Raw genomic sequence first — 17,599 nt, forward strand, 5'->3', positions numbered from 1 at the left:
GAAGGCAGGAAAAAAAAAGTGAAGCTATACCTGCTTTATGGAACCAAGTTCAATTTCCATGGGATTTGGACAATTGCTGGGATAGCCGTTCTAATTTGTGTTATTACAGTGTTTTGTCAGGTATTAGTAAGGGCTTGCAATTTACGTACGGCTCCTCCTGGTGGCCATGTTGGAAGACCATTGCATTAATTCTTCTGACAACAGTTGAGTGGCTACCCCAAACTGCATGCTTAAAACAACTTGATTCATCACCACAGTCATTGTCTGTAGAGTGTTGGGCTGCTCTAACCAGACAGGAAAGACAACATGTTTACAGATTCTCCGCAATCATGAAGCAGCATTTGTGACATGAAGATAAGACTCAACAACTGCCAGCAAACAAACCTTTTTGTATGTCAAGATCTAAACCCAGCCAGCTGTCAATAACAGATTTGCTACGATCATTTCATCACTGATAAGTCAAGTCTGATCGATTTGGAGTTTAGTTTAGCTGATATGCTAACCAGGCGTTAACAACAACACTAAGTTAGCAAAAAATTAGCTACCTAGAAAGCTTGTAGTCTAGCAATTAGCATGTGTTGCATGAGTTTCAAGTTTTGGGGAGGCTATTTTTCACCATAAAAATTCACCTTTATAACAAAGGATTGCATGCCTCTGTCATAGCATTTGCAGACTAATGTAAACCTGCTATTCCTAATGTGATGAGTAGATTGGATAGTGATCATTTTAGGATATTAATAAGCGTGTATGTCACGCGGGACTAGGTGGGTGAGGACGGAATCAGGCACAGAGAGTTCCACTGGGAAAAAAGTGCTCTTTAATGTGGCACAAAATTTGACAAGCCCAACAACACAGGGCGCGGACAGTAAAATGAGACTACCCAAAACACAGGGTGCCAAGTCCAGAAAATATTACACCTCTACCTAAACGCACACACGTAACAAAATACATTCCCACACAAAACAAGGGCAGGTACACATTCTTTAAATAAGGAAGCTCATTAAGCACATACAACAGGACACAGGTGAAACTAATAAGATAAAACAAACAGACAAACGAAAAAGGGATTGGTGGCGACGACTGCCGAGCACCGCCCGAACAGGCAGGGGAGCCAACTTCAGCGGAAGTCATGACAGTACCCCCCCCCCCCACCCCGACGCTCCCGCAGCACGCCGCCACCGGCCTCGAGGGCGACCCGGAGGTCGAGGTGCCGGGCGATTCGAGTGGAGGCAGTGGAAGTCTCTCAGGAGAGAAGGATCCAAAATGTTCCCCACCAGAACCCAGCTTCTCTCCTTCGGAACGTAACCCTCCCAGTCCACGAGGTACTGTAGGCCCAATGTAGGCTCTCGAGTCCAGGATGCCACGTACTGTGTACGCCGGGGACCCCTCGATGTCCAGAGGGGGCGGAGGGACCTCAGGCACCTCACCTTCCTGCAGGGGACCAGCCACCACCGGCCTGAGGAGAGAGACATGAAACGAGGGGTTAATACGGTAATACCTAGGAAGTTGTAACCTGTAACACACCTTGTTTATTCTCCTCAGGACTTTAAATGGCCCCACACAGTGCGGCCCCAGCTTCCGACAGGGCAGGCGGAGGGGCAGGTTTCGGGTCGAGAGCCAGACCTGGTCCCCCGGTGCGACCACGGGGGCCTCACTGCGGTGCGGATCAAATCAAATCAAATCAAATCAAATCAAATTTTATTTGTCACATACACATGGTTAGCAGATGTTAATGCGAGTGTAGCGAAATGCTTGTGCTTCTAGTTCCGACAATGCAGTCATAACAAGTAATCTAACTAACAATTCCAAAACTACTGTCTTGTACACAGTGTAAGGGGATAAAGAATATGTACATAAGGATATATGAATGAGTGATGGTACAGAGCAGCATAGGCAAGATACAGTAGATGGTATCGGGTACAGTATGTACAAATGAGATGAGTATGTAAACAAAGTGGCATAGTATAGTATAAAGTGGCTAGTGATACATGTATTACATAAGGATACCGTCGATGATATAGAGTACAGTATATACGTATGCATATGAGATGAATAATGTAGGGTAAGTAACATTTATATAAGGTAGCATTGTTTAAAGTGGCTAGTGATATATTTACATCATTTCCCATCAATTCCCATTATTAAAGTGGCTGGAGTTGAGTCAGTGTCAGTGTGTTGGCAGCAGCCACTCAGTGTTAGTGGTGGCTGTTTAACAGTCTGATGGCCTTGAGATAGAAGCTGTTTTTCAGTCTCTCGGTCCCAGCTTTGATGCACCTGTACTGACCTCGCCTTCTGGATGATAGCGGGGTGAACAGGCAGTGGCTCGGGTGGTTGATGTCCTTGATGATCTTTATGGCCTTCCTGTGACATCGGGTGGTGTAGGTGTCCTGGAGGGCAGGTAGTTTGCCCCCGGTGATGCGTTGTGCAGACCTCACTACCCTCTGGAGAGCCTTACGGTTGAGGGCGGTGCAGTTGCCATACCAGGCGGTGATACAGCCCGCCAGGATGCTCTCGATTGTGCATCTGTAGAAGTTTGTGAGTGCTTTTGGTGACAAGCCGAATTTCTTCAGCCTCCTGAGGTTGAAGAGGCGCTGCTGCGCCTTCTTCACGATGCTGTCTGTGTGAGTGGACCAATTCAGTTTGTCTGTGATGTGTATGCCGAGGAACTTAAAACTTGCTACCCTCTCCACTACTGTTCCATCGATGTGGATAGGGGGGTGTTCCCTCTGATGTTTCCTGAAGTCCACAATCATCTCCTTAGTTTTGTTGACGTTGAGTGTGAGGTTGTTTTCCTGACACCACACTCCGAGGGCCCTCACCTCCTCCCTGTAGGCCGTCTCATCGTTGTTGGTAATCAAGCCTACCACTGTTGTGTCGTCCGCAAAGTTGATGATTGAGTTGGAGGCGTGCGTGGCCACGCAGTCGTGGGTGAACAGGGAGTACAGGAGAGGGCTCAGAACGCAACCTTGTGGGGCCCCAGTGTTGAGGATCAGCGGGGAGGAGATGTTGTTGCCTACCCTCACCACCTGGGGGCGGCCCGTCAGGAAGTCCAGTACCCAGTTGCACAGGGCGGGGTCGAGACCCAGGGTCTCGAGCTTGATGACGAGCTTGGAGGGTACTATGGTGTTGAATGCCGAGCTGTAGTCGATGAACAGCATTCTCACATAGGTATTCCTCTTGTCCAGATGGGTTAGGGCAGTGTGCAGTGTGGTTGAGATTGCATCGTCTGTGGACCTATTTGGGCGGTAATCAAATTGGAGTGGGTCTAGGGTGTCAGGTAGGGTGGAGGTGATATGGTCCTTGACTAGTCTCTCAAAGCACTTCATGATGACGGATGTGAGTGCTACGGGGCGGTAGTCATTTAGCTCAGTTACCTTAGCTTTCTTGGGAACAGGAACAATGGTGGCCCTCTTGAAGCATGTGGGAACAGCAGACTGGTATAGGGATTGATTGAATATGTCCGTAAACACACCGGCCAGCTGGTCTGCGCATGCTCTGAGGGCGCGGCTGGGGATGCCATCTGGGCCTGCAGCCTTGCGAGGGTTAACACGTTTAAATGTCTTACTCACCTCGGCTGCAGTGAAGGAGAGACCGCATGTTTTCGTTGCAGGCCGTGTCAGTGGCACTGTATTGTCCTCAAAGCGGGCAAAAAAGTTATTTAGTCTGCCTGGGAGCAAGACATCCTGGTCCGTGACTGGGCTGGGTTTCTTCCTGTAGTCCGTGATTGACTGTAGACCCTGCCACATGCCTCTTGTGTCTGAGCCGTTGAATTGAGATTCTACTTTGTCTCTGTACTGGCGCTTAGCTTGTTTGATAGCCTTGCGGAGGGAATAGCTGCACTGTTTGTATTCGGTCATGTTACCAGACACCTTGCCCTGATTAAAAGCAGTGGTTCGCGCTTTCAGTTTCACATGAATGCTGCCATCAATCCACGGTTTCTGGTTAGGGAATGTTTTAATCGTTGCTATGGGAACGACATCTTCAACGCACGTTCTAATGAACTCGCACACCGAATCAGCGTATTCGTCAATGTTGTTATCTGACGCAATACGAAACATCTCCCAGTCCACGTGATGGAAGCAGTCTTGGAGTGTGGAGTCAGCTTGGTCGGACCAGCGTTGGACAGACCTCAGCGTGGGAGCCTCTTGTTCAGCGTGGGATCAGCGCTCCTCTTCTGCCGTTCCCCCACTAGTCTTAGCGACTCCTGGATGGCTTTCTAGGTGTCCATGGCGCGCTGTACCCATTCCTCTACCGCAGGAGCCTCGGTCTGGCTCTGATGCCTTGGGCCAGGACCGGCTGGTAACCCAACACACACTCAAAAGGGGACGTGTTCGTTGAGGAGTGGCCAAGGGAGTTCTGAGCGAGTTCAGGCCAAGGAACATACCTCGCCCACTCAGCAGGCCGATCCCGGCAATATGACCGCAGAAACCTGCCCACATCCTGGTTTATGCGCTCCACCTGCCCATTACTCTCGGGGTGAAAACCCGAGGTGAAGCTGACCGAGACCCCCGGTCTCTCCATAAACGCCCTCCAAACCCAAGACGTGAATTGGGGGCCCAAATCAGAAACGATGTCCTCAGGCACCCCATAGTGCCGGAAGACATGGGTAAACAAGGCCTCCGCAGTCTGCAGGGCCGCAGGGACACCGGGCAACGGGATGAGACTTCAGGACTTAGGAAACCGATCCACAATGACCAGGATCGTAGTACTTCCCTGGGACGGGGGAAGGTGGGTAAGAAAGTACACTGATAAGTGTGTCCACGGCCGTGAAACGGGGAGGGGAGTGCACACCGAGCAGGAGGAGACATAAAATCTCACATCCTTAGCCAACTTGGGCCACTAGTTTCTCCCTCGAAGACTCCGCACTGTCCTCTCGATGCCAGGATGACCCGAGGAGGGTAGAGTATGAGCACAATGGATCAGCTTATCCCGGACCCCCTCGGTATGTACTGAGCCCCCGCTGGACAGTTAGGGGGGCCGGCTCTAACCGTGAGGCCCTCTCTATTGCCGCGTCCACCTCCCATACTACCGGTGCCACGAGACATGAAGGTGGAATGATGGGAGTTGGCTCAATGGACCGCTCCTCGTTGTCATAGAGGTGGGACAGCGCGTCGGCTTGGTGTTTTGGGAGCCTGGCCGGTACGAAATGGTGAAACGAAAACGGGGAAAAAACATGGCCCATCTAGCCTGACGCGGATTTAGTCTCCTCGCTGCCCGGATATACTCAAGATTATGATGGTCAGTCCAGATGAGAAAAGGGTGCTTCGCCCCCTCAAGCCAATGTCTCCACACCTTCAGAGCTTTGACTACACCTAACAACTCCCGTCATAGTTTCACTCCGCCGGACCGAGCTTCCTCGAAAAGAAGGCAAAAGGGCGGAGCTTTGGTGGCACACCCGAGTGCTGGGAAAGCACAGCCCCGACCCCCCGCCTCGGACGGGTCCACCTCCACTATGAACGCTAAAGATAGCTACGGGCGCATTGGTGAACACCTCCTTCAGACGACTGAAAGCTCTGCCCGCCTCTGCTGACCAACACAAGCACTCCTCAGGTCCAGTTTTGTGAAGAAGCGCGCCCTGTGAAATGATTCCACCGCCCTAGCGATGAGAGGTAGTGGGTAACTAAACCCCACTGTGATAGAATTTAGACCTCGATAATCAATGCACGGACGCAGACCTCCCTCCTTCTTCTTCACAAAAAATAAGCTTGAGGAGACGGGTTATGCAGAGGGCCGAATGTACCCCTGTCCCAGCTGCTGTCTACTCCTGGGACAATGGGTACACGTGACTCCTAGGAAGTGCAGCGTTCTCCAGGAGGTCTATCGCGCAGTCCCCTCGACGATGGGGTGGTAATTGGGTCGCCTTACTTTTTGAAGGCGATAGCCAAATCGGCATATTCAGAGTGAATGCGCACGGTGGAAACCTGGTCTGGACTCCACCGTAGTCACACCAATGGCAACTCCTATACACCTGCACCTATACACGCCGCCGTTCCATCATACTCCCGTAGGAGCGCCAGCCGAAGAGCCCCGGAGCCGGATGCGGTAGCAGGTAGGAGGTGCTGGAGAGGAGGGGAGGAGGGGAGGGGGGGTGCTGGAGATGAGGTGGGAAGGCCACTCCTCTCCCATCGATCCATCCTCCCCATCATTAGATCCATGTTCTTCAAATGTACATCTCTGGTAAACACATACTATATCAAATAAAATCAAACTTAATTTGTCACATGCACAGGACACAGAAGGTGGAGTGAAATGGTTACTTGCATAGTGGAGTCTTTTGTTTCGACATGTAGTTAGTTAGCTAGCTAAGCAATTAACCATAATCTCAACTCATAACATTACAACCTTGCATGAATCTGCAGGTATCTAACCAACCAGGTTCAAAGTAAGCTAGCTAGCTAACATTAGGTTATAACTTGCAATGCAAATGGCTTTGAGATACAAATAAAATCACTACACAGATCATGCACGTAAAGTTAGCTAGTGAGCCAGCCAGCTAGTGTTAGCTAGCTAGCTAACAGTACGCTTTAACTTGAAATGAAAATGACTTTCTGTTAAAATCAGAAAGTATAATATCTGAAAATGTAGCTAGGTAGACTTTCTTAGCTGTATAGATGGATGGATGCTTCTCCCTCTCTGTCACGGATGCCATGTTTGCCCTTAGTTTGAAGATGTATTCCGGAGACAGGTGTTTTATACAACAGTTTTATACAAAAGATAACAGTGGGTTATCTTTTTGACTCTCTCCGCATATTTGCAATCAAGCACCATAATTTTCTCCATCTCCTTAGCTATCATACTCTAATTTCACTGATTTCAAAACTCAGTCCTACAGAATGTGGAGTGCAAAACTTTTGCAATTTTACTAAGTGATATCTTTGAAACACCGTACTAATTCTACCGAGCATTCCACTGATTTGAAAACTCTGTTCTTCAGAAAGTGGAGAGCAACACCTTTGAATTCTAATACGTGATATCTTTTTAAAAAATATGCTCATGTTACAGACAGAAGCGTGCGACATGGCAGACCGATGCGAACTCATCTCTTGGCATGTCCAGCCCATCCATTATCTTAGCCAATCATGGCTAGCAGGAAGGTTCTTGACTTTTTCCGTGGCTAAACCAACTAGGCTCATAATTTTAACAATTTTATTAGGATTTACAGATACTTTTAGAAAGAGAGGGTCCAGATTGTCTAGCCCAGCTGATGTGTAGGGGTCCAGATTTTGCAGCTCTTTCAGAACATCAGCTATTTGGTTGATGGAGAAGTGGGGGAGGCTTGGGCAAGTTGCTGTGGGGGGTGCAGAGCTGTTGACTGGGGTAGGGGTAGCCAGGTGGAAATCATGGCCGGCCGTAGAAAAATGCTTATTGAAATTCTAGATGATCGTAGATTTATCGGTGGTGACAGTGTTTCATAGCCTCAGTGCAGTGGGCAGCTGGGAGGAGGTGATCTTATTCTCCATGGACTTTAGTGTGACAGAACTTGTTGGACTTAGTGCTACAGGATGCAAATTTCTGTTTTAAAAAGCTAGCCTTTGCTTTCCTAACTGCCTGTGTATATTGGTTCCCAACGTTGTCAGCTATATGATATGGTTGTTATTTGAACGGAGTAGCTAGCTAACTTTACATTAGCTAGCTAGCTAACAAGCTAAATACGAAACAAAGTATTGTTGACAAAGTTGCTTTTAGTCACCTGGTTTGCTAGATTGACACATACTAAATTCAATTTTTAACGGGTGGGTTTATTGGTGTTATAAAACACTAGTTAAGCTATTTTCGACCAAGAGTCAGCAGCCTGTAATTTTTGTGTTTATACTTTGTCTTAACAATAACGACAAGGTTGATGTTGGATGACAATTGAATTTTCATGATGTCAGTGCGACACCTGTCAATAGATGTAGTATAAACCAGTCTTTAGTCTTAGTCTTTGGTTTAGTACATGGCCTCACATGTGAATCCTTAAAGAGATCGGTGGGGCTAAGGCTGTGAACGATGCTGAATGGCAAATAGACAAAGAAGAGCTTTCCAGTGGGTTTACCAAAACATTCAAGGGCCATTCTTTCAAAAGTTTGGTTACAAGTTTATCAACTTTCAAAGCAGAAGTACTTTCCAATTGTTCCCTAACTGTATTGTATGATATACGATTTTCTAGCTCCGAGTCTCTACTTGTATCCAAAGTAAAAAACACAGTTTCAAATTTTGAACATAAGACCGAATCGAGCTGGTCGGTCACATGTATGGAAACATTCACATTAAAAAATGTAGACCAGTCGAATGGTCGGAGGAACAGACGACTCTTGGTCGACCAAGATTTTGTATGTCTGGGATAGCCCTATCCCGGTATAGCCCCTTTATCCCATAATCTGATTCGGATGCTCTCATGAATGCGCTGCTACTCACAGAATGTTACTGAGATCTCAAGTTATGATGCTGCATGCGTGTAATCAAATGCTCACAGTTAAATAACCAGTAATAGTGTGCAACTTGGGTTATTTTCACTGCCAGGTCTCTGACCTCCTCTCTATATGCTGTCTCGTCATGTTTGTTGGTGATCTTAATGATGGCGTTGGAGTCGTGCCTGGTCGCTCAGTCATTAGTGAACAGGGAGTACAGGAGGGGACTGACCACACACCCCTGAGGGGCCCCCACGTTGAGGATTAGCTTGGTGGATGTGTTGTTACCTACCCTTTCCACGTGGGTGTGGTCTGTCAGGAAGTCCAGGATCCAGTTGCAGAGGGAGATGTTTAGTCCCAGGGTTCTTAGCTTAGTAATGAGCTTTGAGGGCACTATGGTGTTGAACGCTGAGCTGTAGTTAATGAATAACATTTTTGTCCAGGTGTGAAAGGGCAGTGTGGAGTGCAATAGAGATTGCATCATCTGTGGATCTGTTGGGGTGGTATGCAAATCAAATCAAATCACATTTTATTTGTCACATACACATGGTTAGCAGATGTTAATGCGAGTGTAGCGAAATGCTTGTGCATCTAGTACCGACAATGCAGTAATAACCAAAGAGTAATCTAACCTAACAATTTCACAACAACTACCTTATACACACAAGTGTAAATGGATGAAGAATCTGTACATAATGATAAATGAATGAGTGATGTTACAGAACGGCACAGGCAAGATGCAGTAGATGGTATCGAGTACAGTATATACATATGAGATGAGTAATGTAGGGTATGTACACATATAAAAGTGGCATTGTTTAAAGTGGCTAGTGATAAATGTATTACATAAAGATGGCAAGATGCAGTAGATGATATAGAGTACAGTATATACATATGAGATGAGTAATGTAGGGTATGTAAACATTATATTAAGTGGCATTGTTTAACCTCTCTAGGGTATGTGGGACGGTAGCGCCTCACCTCGTCAACAGCCAGTGAAACTGTATGGTGCCAAATTCAAAACAACAGAAATCACATAATTCAAATTCCTCAAAAATACATGCATTTTACACGATTTTAAATATACACTTGTTGTAAATCCAGCCACAGTGTCTGATTTCAAAAAGGCTTTACGACGAAAGCAAACCAAACGATTATGTCAGGTCAGAGCCAAGTCACAGAAAAACACAGCAATTTCTCCAGCCAAAGGGAGGAGTCACAAAAAGCAGAAATATATTGATGATCTTCATCAGATGACACTCATAGGACTTCATGTTACCCAATTCATGTATGTTTTGTTGGCTAAAGTTCATATTTATATCCAAAAATCTGAGTTTACGTTGGCACGTAATGTTTAGTAGTTCCAAAACATCCGGTGATTTTGCAGAGAGCCACATCAATTTTCAGAAATAGTCATCATAAATGTTGATGAAAATACAATTGTTAAGCAAGAAATTTTAGATCCACTTCTCCTTAACTTGAACCTCTGGGGGCATTTCATTTTTGGATGAAAAACGTTCCCGTTTTAAACAAGATACAAGAAAACACTCTGACGTTTCCAAAACTGCAAAGATATTGTCTGTGAGTGCCACAGATCTAATGCTACAGGCGAAACCAAGATGAAATTTCATACAGGAAGTGAGCCAGATTTTGAATAGGATGTGTTCCAATGTCTCCTTATATGGCTGTGATTGCGCAAGGAATGAGCCTACACTTTCTGTCGTTTCCCCAAGGTGTTTGCAGCATTGTGACGTATTTGTAGGCATATCATTGGAAAATTGACCATAAGAGACTACATTTACCAGGTGTCCGTTCGGTGTCCTCCATCAAAAGTATTGCGTAATCTCCAGGTGCGTGCATTTTTCCATTTTGTTCAGAGGAGAAACCAAACTGCTACTAGTGATTTATCATCGAATAGATATGTGAAAAACACCTTGAGGATTGATTCTAAACAACCTTTGCCATGTTTCTGTCAATATTATGGAGTTAATTTGGAAAAAAGTTTGCGTTGTAATGACTGAATTTTCGTTTTTTTTTCTTAGCCAAACGTGATGAACAAAACGGAACGATTTCTCCTACACAAATAATATTTTTGGAAAAACTGAACATTTGCTATCTAACTGAGTCTCCTCATTGAAAACATCCGAAGTTCTTCAAAGGTAAATGATTTTATTTGAATGCTTTTCTTGTTTTTGTGAAAATGTTAATGCTATGCTAGCTATCAATACTCTTACACAAATGCTTGTGTAGCTATGGTTGAAAAGCATTTTTTGAAAATCTGAGATGACAGTGTTGTTAACAAAAGGCTAAGCTTGTGAGCCAATATATTTATTTCATTTCATTTGCGATTTTCATGAATAGTTAATGTTGCGTTATGGTAATGAGCTTGAGGCTATAATTACGCTCCCGGATACGGGATTGCTCGTCGCAACAGGTTAATGCAACCGCTGTGTCAGATTACAAAACTTTGCAGAAAAAGCTAACCAAGCAATAATCTAAATACGGCGCTGAGACGACAAATCAACCCAAATAGATATCCGCCATGTTGGAGTCAACAGAAGTAAGAAATAGCATTTTAAATATTCACTTACCTTTGATGATCTTTATCGGAATGCACTCCCAGGAATCCCAGTTCCACAATAAATGTTTGTTTTGTTTGATAATGTCCATAATTTATGTCCAAATTCCTTCTTGCTGTTTGCGCGTTCAGTACACAATCTAAACTCACAACGCGCGTGCAAGTCCAGCGGAAAGTATGGACGAAAAGTCCAAAAAGTTCCGTTACAGTCCGTAGAAATATGTCAAACGATGTATAGAATCAATCTTTAGGATGTTTTTAACATGCATTTAAAAATGTTCCAACCGGAGAATTCCTTTGTCTGTAGAAAAGCAATGGAACGCAAGCTACCTCTCATGTGAATGCGCGTGACCAGCTCGTGGCTCTCTGGCAGACCTCTCACTCATTCCCCTCTCATTCGTCCCCACTTCACAGTAGAAGCATCATATGAGGTTCTAAAGACTGTTGACATATATTGGCATCTAGTGGAAGCATTAGGAAGTGCAACATGACCCCATTTTCATTGTATCTTAGATAAGCAAAGAGTGGAAAACCTACAAACCTCAGATTTCCCCTCAGGTTTTTGCCTGCCATATGAGTTATGTTATACTCAGACATCATTCAAACAGTTTTAGAAACGGAGTGTTTCAGAGTATTTTCTATCCAGATCTACTAATAATATGCATATCCTAGGATCTGTACCTGAGTAGCAGGCAATTTACTCTGAGCACGCTTATCATCCTGATGTGAAAATACTGCCCCCTACCCAAAAGAAGGTAAAGTGGCTAGTGGTACATTTTTTACATCAATTTTTAAATGTTTAAAGTGGCTGTATTTGAGTCAGTATCTTGGCAGCAGCCACTCAATCTTAGTGGTGGCTGTTTAACAGTCTGATGGCCTTGAGATAGAAGCTGTTTTTCAGTCTCTCTGTCACTGCACCATGCATCTCTCGGTCCCATGCACCTGTACTGACCTCGCCTTTTGGATGATAGCGAGGTGAACAGGCAGTGGCTTGGGTGGTTGTTGTCCTTGATGATCATTATGGCCTTCCTGTGACATCGGGTGGTCTAGGTGTCCTGGAGGGCAGGTAGTTTGCCTCCGGTGATGAGCTGTGCATGCCTCACTACCCTCTGGAGAGCCTTACAGTTGTGGGTGGAGCAGTTGCTGTACCAGGCGGTGATACAGCCGACAGGATGCTCTTGATTGTACATCTGCAAAGGTTTGAGAGTGCTTTTGGTGACAAGCCAGATTTCTTCAGCCTCCTGAGGTTGAAGAGGCACTGCTGCGCTTTCTTCACCACGCTGTCTGTGTGGGTCGACCAATTCAGTTTGTCCGTGATGTGTACGCCGAGGAACTTACTATCCTCTCCACTACTGTCCCTTCAATGTGGTTCGGGGGGTGACCCTCTGCTGTTTCCTGAAGTCTACGATCATCGCCTTTGTTTTGTTGACGTTGAGTGTGAGGTTATTTTCCTGACACCAAACTCCGAGGGCCCTCACCTGCTCCCTGTAGTCCGTCTCGTCATTGTTGGTAATCAAGCCTAACACTGTCGTGTCATCTGCAAACTTGATGATGGAGTTGGAGGCGTGCATGCAGTACAGGAAAGGGCTCAGAACGCACCCTTGTGGGGCCCCAGTGTTGAGGATCAGCGGGGTGGAGATGTTGTTACCTACCCTCACCATCTGGTGGCGGCCCGTCAGGAAGTCCAGTACACAGTTGCACAGGGCGGGGTCGAGAACCAGGGTCTCGAGCTTGATGACGAGTTTGGAGGGTACTATGGGGTTAAATGCTGAGCTGTAGTCGATGAACAGCATTCTCACATAGGTATTCCTCTTGTCCAGATGGGTTAGGGCAGTGTGCAGTGTGGTTGCGATTGCGTCGTCTGTGGACCTATTGGGGTGGTAAGCAAGTTGGAGTGGGTCTAGGGTGTCAGGTAGGATGGAGGTGATATTGTACTTGATTAGTGTCTCAAAGCACTTCATGATGACTGAAGTGAGCGCTACGGGGCGGTAGTCGTTTAGCTCAGTTACCTTAGCTTTCTTGGGAACAGGAACAATGGTGGCCCTTTTGAAGCATGTGGAACCAGCAGACTGGGATAAGGATTGATTGAATATGTCCGTGAACACACCAGCCAGCTGGTCGGCGCATGCTCTGAGAACAAGGCTGACGATGCCGTCTGGGCCTGCATTCTTGCGAGGGTTAACACGTTTAAATGTTTTACTCATGTCGGCTGCAGTGAAGGAGAGTCCGCAGGTTTTGGTAGTGGGCCGTGTCAGTGGCACTGTATTGTCCTCAAAGCGAGCAAAGAAGTTGTTTGGTCTGTCTCGGAGCAAGACATCCTGGTCTGCAACGGGGCTGGTTTTCTTTTTGTAATCCGTGATTGACTGTAGACCCCGCCACATACCTCTTGTGTCTGAGCCGTTGAATTGCGACTCTACTTTGTCTCTATACTGACGCTTAGCTTGTTTGATTGCCTTGCGGAGGGAATAGCTACACTGTTTGTATTCGGTCATGTTTCCGGTCACCTTGCCCTGGTTAAAAGCAGTGGTTCGTGCTTTCAGTTTCTCACGAATGCTGCCATCAATCCACAGTTTCTGGTTTAGGAATGTTTTAATAGTTGCTTTGGGTATGACATCGCAGATGCACTTGCTAATAAACTCCCTCACCGAATCAGCGTATTTGTCAATGCTGTAGTTTGACGCAATGCGGAACATATCCCAATTCACGTGAACGAAGAAATCTTAAAGTGTGGAATGAGATTTGTTGGGCAAGCGTTGAACAGACCTGAGTGCAGAAGTTTCCTGTTTTAGTTGCTGTCTAGGCTGGAAGCAACAAAATGGAGTCGTGGTCAGCTTTTCCGAAAGGAGGGTTGGGGAGGGCCTTATTTACTTTGCGGAAGTTAGAGTAACAGTGATTCAGGGTTTTACCAGCCCTGGTAGCACAATCGATATGCTGATAGAATTTAGGGAGTCTTGTTTTCAGATTAGCCTTGTTAAAATCCCCAGCTACAATGAATGCAGCCTCAGGATATGTGGTTTCCAGTTTACATAGAGTCAATTGAAGTTTGTTCAGGGCCATCGATATGTCTGCTTGGGGGGGAATATATAAGGCTGTGATTATAATCAAAGAGAATTCTCTTGGTAGATAATGCAGTCGACATTTGTTGTGATGAATTCTAAGTCAGGTGAACAGAAGGACTTGAGTTTCTGTATGTTGTTATGATCACACCACGTCCCAAGACATAACTCTTCTTACCAGAAAGATGCTTTTTTCTTTCGGCCTCGATGCGTGAAGAAACCAGGTGGCTATACCGTCTCCAATAACGTGTCTCGAGTGAATCATGTTTCCGTGAAGCAACGAACGTTAAAGTCTCTTATGTCTCTCTGGAACGCTACCCTTGCTTGGATTTCATCAACCTTGTTGTCAAGAGACTGGACAATGGTGAGTAGCATGCTCGGAAGCGGAGCGCGATGTGCCCGTCTCCGGAGCCTGACCAGAAGACCGCTTCATCTGCCCCTTTTACTGCATCGTTGTTTTGGTTCGCCAGCTGGGAACCAAAACTGTATTACAGACTCAGACAGGGAGAGGTTAAATGTCAGTGAAGACACTTGTCAGTTGGTCAGCGCATGCTCGGAGGACACATCCTGGTAATCCGTTTTGGCCCTGCAGCCTTTTGATTGTCGACCTGTTTAACTTGTTATGGCTGCACTCCCGCTACCGGGATTGATATGACAACTACAAGTGAAAATAGAGGGCACCAAATTCAAACCACAGAAATCTCATAATGACAATTCCTAAAACATACATGTGTTTTATATCATTTTAAAGTTAATCTTGTTGTTAATCGATTTCAAATAGGCATTTCAGCGAAAGCACTACAAACGATTATGTTAAGACTTCACCAAACCACAATAAGCACAGCCATTTTCCAGCGAAATATAGCAGTCACAAAAAGCAGAAATAGAGATAAAATGAATCACTAACCTTGAATTATCTTCATCAGATGACACTCATAGGACTTCATGTTACACAGTACATGCATGTTTTGTTTGATAAAGTTCATATTTATATACAAAAATCTGAGTTTACATTTGCATTACATTCACTAGTTCCAAAAACATCAACTAATTTTGCATAGCCACATCGTTTCAACAAAAATACTCATCATAAATGTAGATGATAATACAAGTTATACACATGGAATTATAGATATACCTTTCCTTAATGCAACCACTGTGTCAGGTCCTAGGAATCCCAGGTCCACAATAAATGCTTGATTTGTTCGAAAATGTCCGTTATTGATGTCCAACTGGCTAATTTGGTTTGCGCTTTGGGTAAACAATTTCAAAGTCACAAAGCGCGTCCACTATAACGTGATGAAATGTCCAAAAGTTCCGTAACAGTCAGTAGAAACATGTCAAACGATGTACTGAATCAATCTTTAGAATGTTGTCTACATACATCTTGAATAATGTTCCAACCGGAGAATTAGAATGACTTCAGATGAGTGGTGGAATGCAGGTCCTTTCCTTTTGAACACGCATGGTCAACTCGTGGCAGTGGTGACTATTTCCTGTCTCATTCGGCCCCCCTTCACATTAGAGTCATCAGACAAAGTTCTATTGACTGTTGACATCTAGTGGAAGGCGTAGGAAGTGAAAACTCATCCATATCTCGCTGTAATTTCAATGAGAGCTTGGTTGATAATCTGCCACCCCCAGAAAAAATCCAAACAGGAAGTGGAATTTCTCAGGTTTTTGCCTGCAATATGAGTTCTGTTATACTCACAGACATAATTCAAGCAGTTTTAGAAACTTCAGAGTGTTTTCTATCCAATACTAATAATTATATGCATATATTTGCAGCTGAGACTGAGGAGCTGGCCGTTTACAATGGGCACCTTTTCATCCAAGCTACTCAATACTGCCCCTGCAGCCATATAAAGTAAAGGTCTTACTCACATTGGCTGCGGAAAGCGTGATCACACAGTAGTCCGGAACAGCTGATGCTCTGTTTCAGTGTTACTTGCCTCAAAGCGAGCATAGAAGTAATTTTGCTCGTCTGGTAGGCTCGTGTCACTGGGCAGCTCTTGGTTGTGCTTCCCTTTGTAGTCTGCAATAGTTAGGTGCATGATATTAGTCAATTTTCAGTCAAAACAAATTTCACACATTATTTATGTAAAGACCAGATTAAATAAACAAAAGTCTGATGGGTGACAACATTAGCCTATCACTTGTGAATGATGCCCAAATGAGCATGCCTTTTTTTGCAACTTTTTCTAATCATAGTCGCACACCTCATGTAGCCTTGGTTTGTATCATAACCAAAGTGGCCAAAAAAGTTCTTAAAATTATGTACAATAATCTGCTTTAGAACGGGTGTAGGGCTGTATATACGTTGCGTGTGAGTTTGGATTAGATCATTTACCATAAAAATGCACCTTTATAATAAAAGTATAACATGCATTATCGCATTTGCGGTCACTTTTGAGAATGGCGTTTTGCTGCTAATTGATTTTATTTTGGAACATTCTCATTTACTGCTGTGCAATGATTGCTGTGCATATAATGTTTGGAAATAACATACATTTGTTCCAACATTTTAAGCTTAACATTCTGATCTGTTGCGTCAGCCTCATTGTTTTTTAAAGGTTATTTGACGCTAGTGGTCATATTAATTTGGGATATATCGCCTGTGGGAGGCCAAGACTATGTTTGGAATATTTATTTCTCGCACAGAATAGAATAGGTACTTTTCTACTATGGGGGATACAGTACTAGATTGACATAGGCTCGTGCTTTTTCTGTTCGTTAGGCCTACTCATCTTATTGGCTGAGGAAAAGTGAATGTGGACAGTTCTTCCAACAGGTTCAATATGAGCCTCGGCATGCTTTTGCATCCCTGATGTGTCTGTGTTCACTACTAGCCTGTGAGAAGGACCCGATCACGTGACTGGCATTGGCTAATAAAGTCAAATCACCATGTCCTTTGTTTTTGATCTATTTAAAATTAGATGGGATGACTCACATCAGACAGTAAAATCATTCAGAGCCGGTCCGTGCTCCGTCTCATCCACTTCAAGAAGTCTTGACTGGTGGTGTTGATGATGTATGTCTTTTCAAGAGATTTAATCAAGAGGTCAGAGCGACAGGTCCGTAATAATTTGTTTCAGACGGATGAGAGGTATTTGGGACAGGTACAACAATAGATTTTTTTCCATAAAGATGTAATTTCCAATGTATCCAGGGACCGCTGAAAGAGAGAGCAGAAGACACTGCTCATCTGAGTGGAGCAGTGTTTCAAGACACGACCACTTATGTTTTCAGGCCCCGGGCTCTTTTGTGCTCCAGTGCTTTTGAACACTTATTGAACAACTTCCTCATCATGCTCTTGGTTGTCATGACATCCTCCTCCAGACAAACCAGGAGAGCGGGGATGACCCCTGTTTCAAAGCGGGTGAAGAAATGGTTTAGTTTTATTGGCTGTAGAGAGGCACACCCTCTCATACAGTCAAGGATCGAAACGTTGCCTACCTTTGAAGGGGGCATTTGCCATATTCTTAATGCCCAACCAGATAGACGGAGAGTGTCCATGTCACATTATGTGTTGCACCTTGTCCTTGTACTGGCATCTCACCTTTTTTTTATCTCTT

General features: G+C 45.0%; 1 long non-coding RNA gene across 1 annotated transcript; it reads right to left on the reverse strand.

Annotated features, from left to right (window-relative positions):
• Nucleotides 1-800: 800 nt before the first annotated feature.
• Nucleotides 801-15,532, reverse strand: LOC149971348 (uncharacterized). The gene is made up of 3 exons (XR_016492395.1): nt 15,163-15,532; nt 8,683-8,882; nt 801-1,456 (listed from the first exon to the last, which is right to left on the reverse strand). It is a non-coding gene; the product is annotated as an uncharacterized LOC149971348 (long non-coding RNA).
• Between the last annotated feature and the right edge of the window lie 2,067 nt (nt 15,533-17,599).

The sequence above is a fragment of the Oncorhynchus mykiss genome, chromosome 26 (genome assembly GCF_057628025.1).
Source record: "Oncorhynchus mykiss isolate SJ-2025 chromosome 26, ASM5762802v1, whole genome shotgun sequence".
In the NCBI taxonomy this organism is placed as follows: Eukaryota; Metazoa; Chordata; class Actinopteri; order Salmoniformes; family Salmonidae; genus Oncorhynchus; species Oncorhynchus mykiss.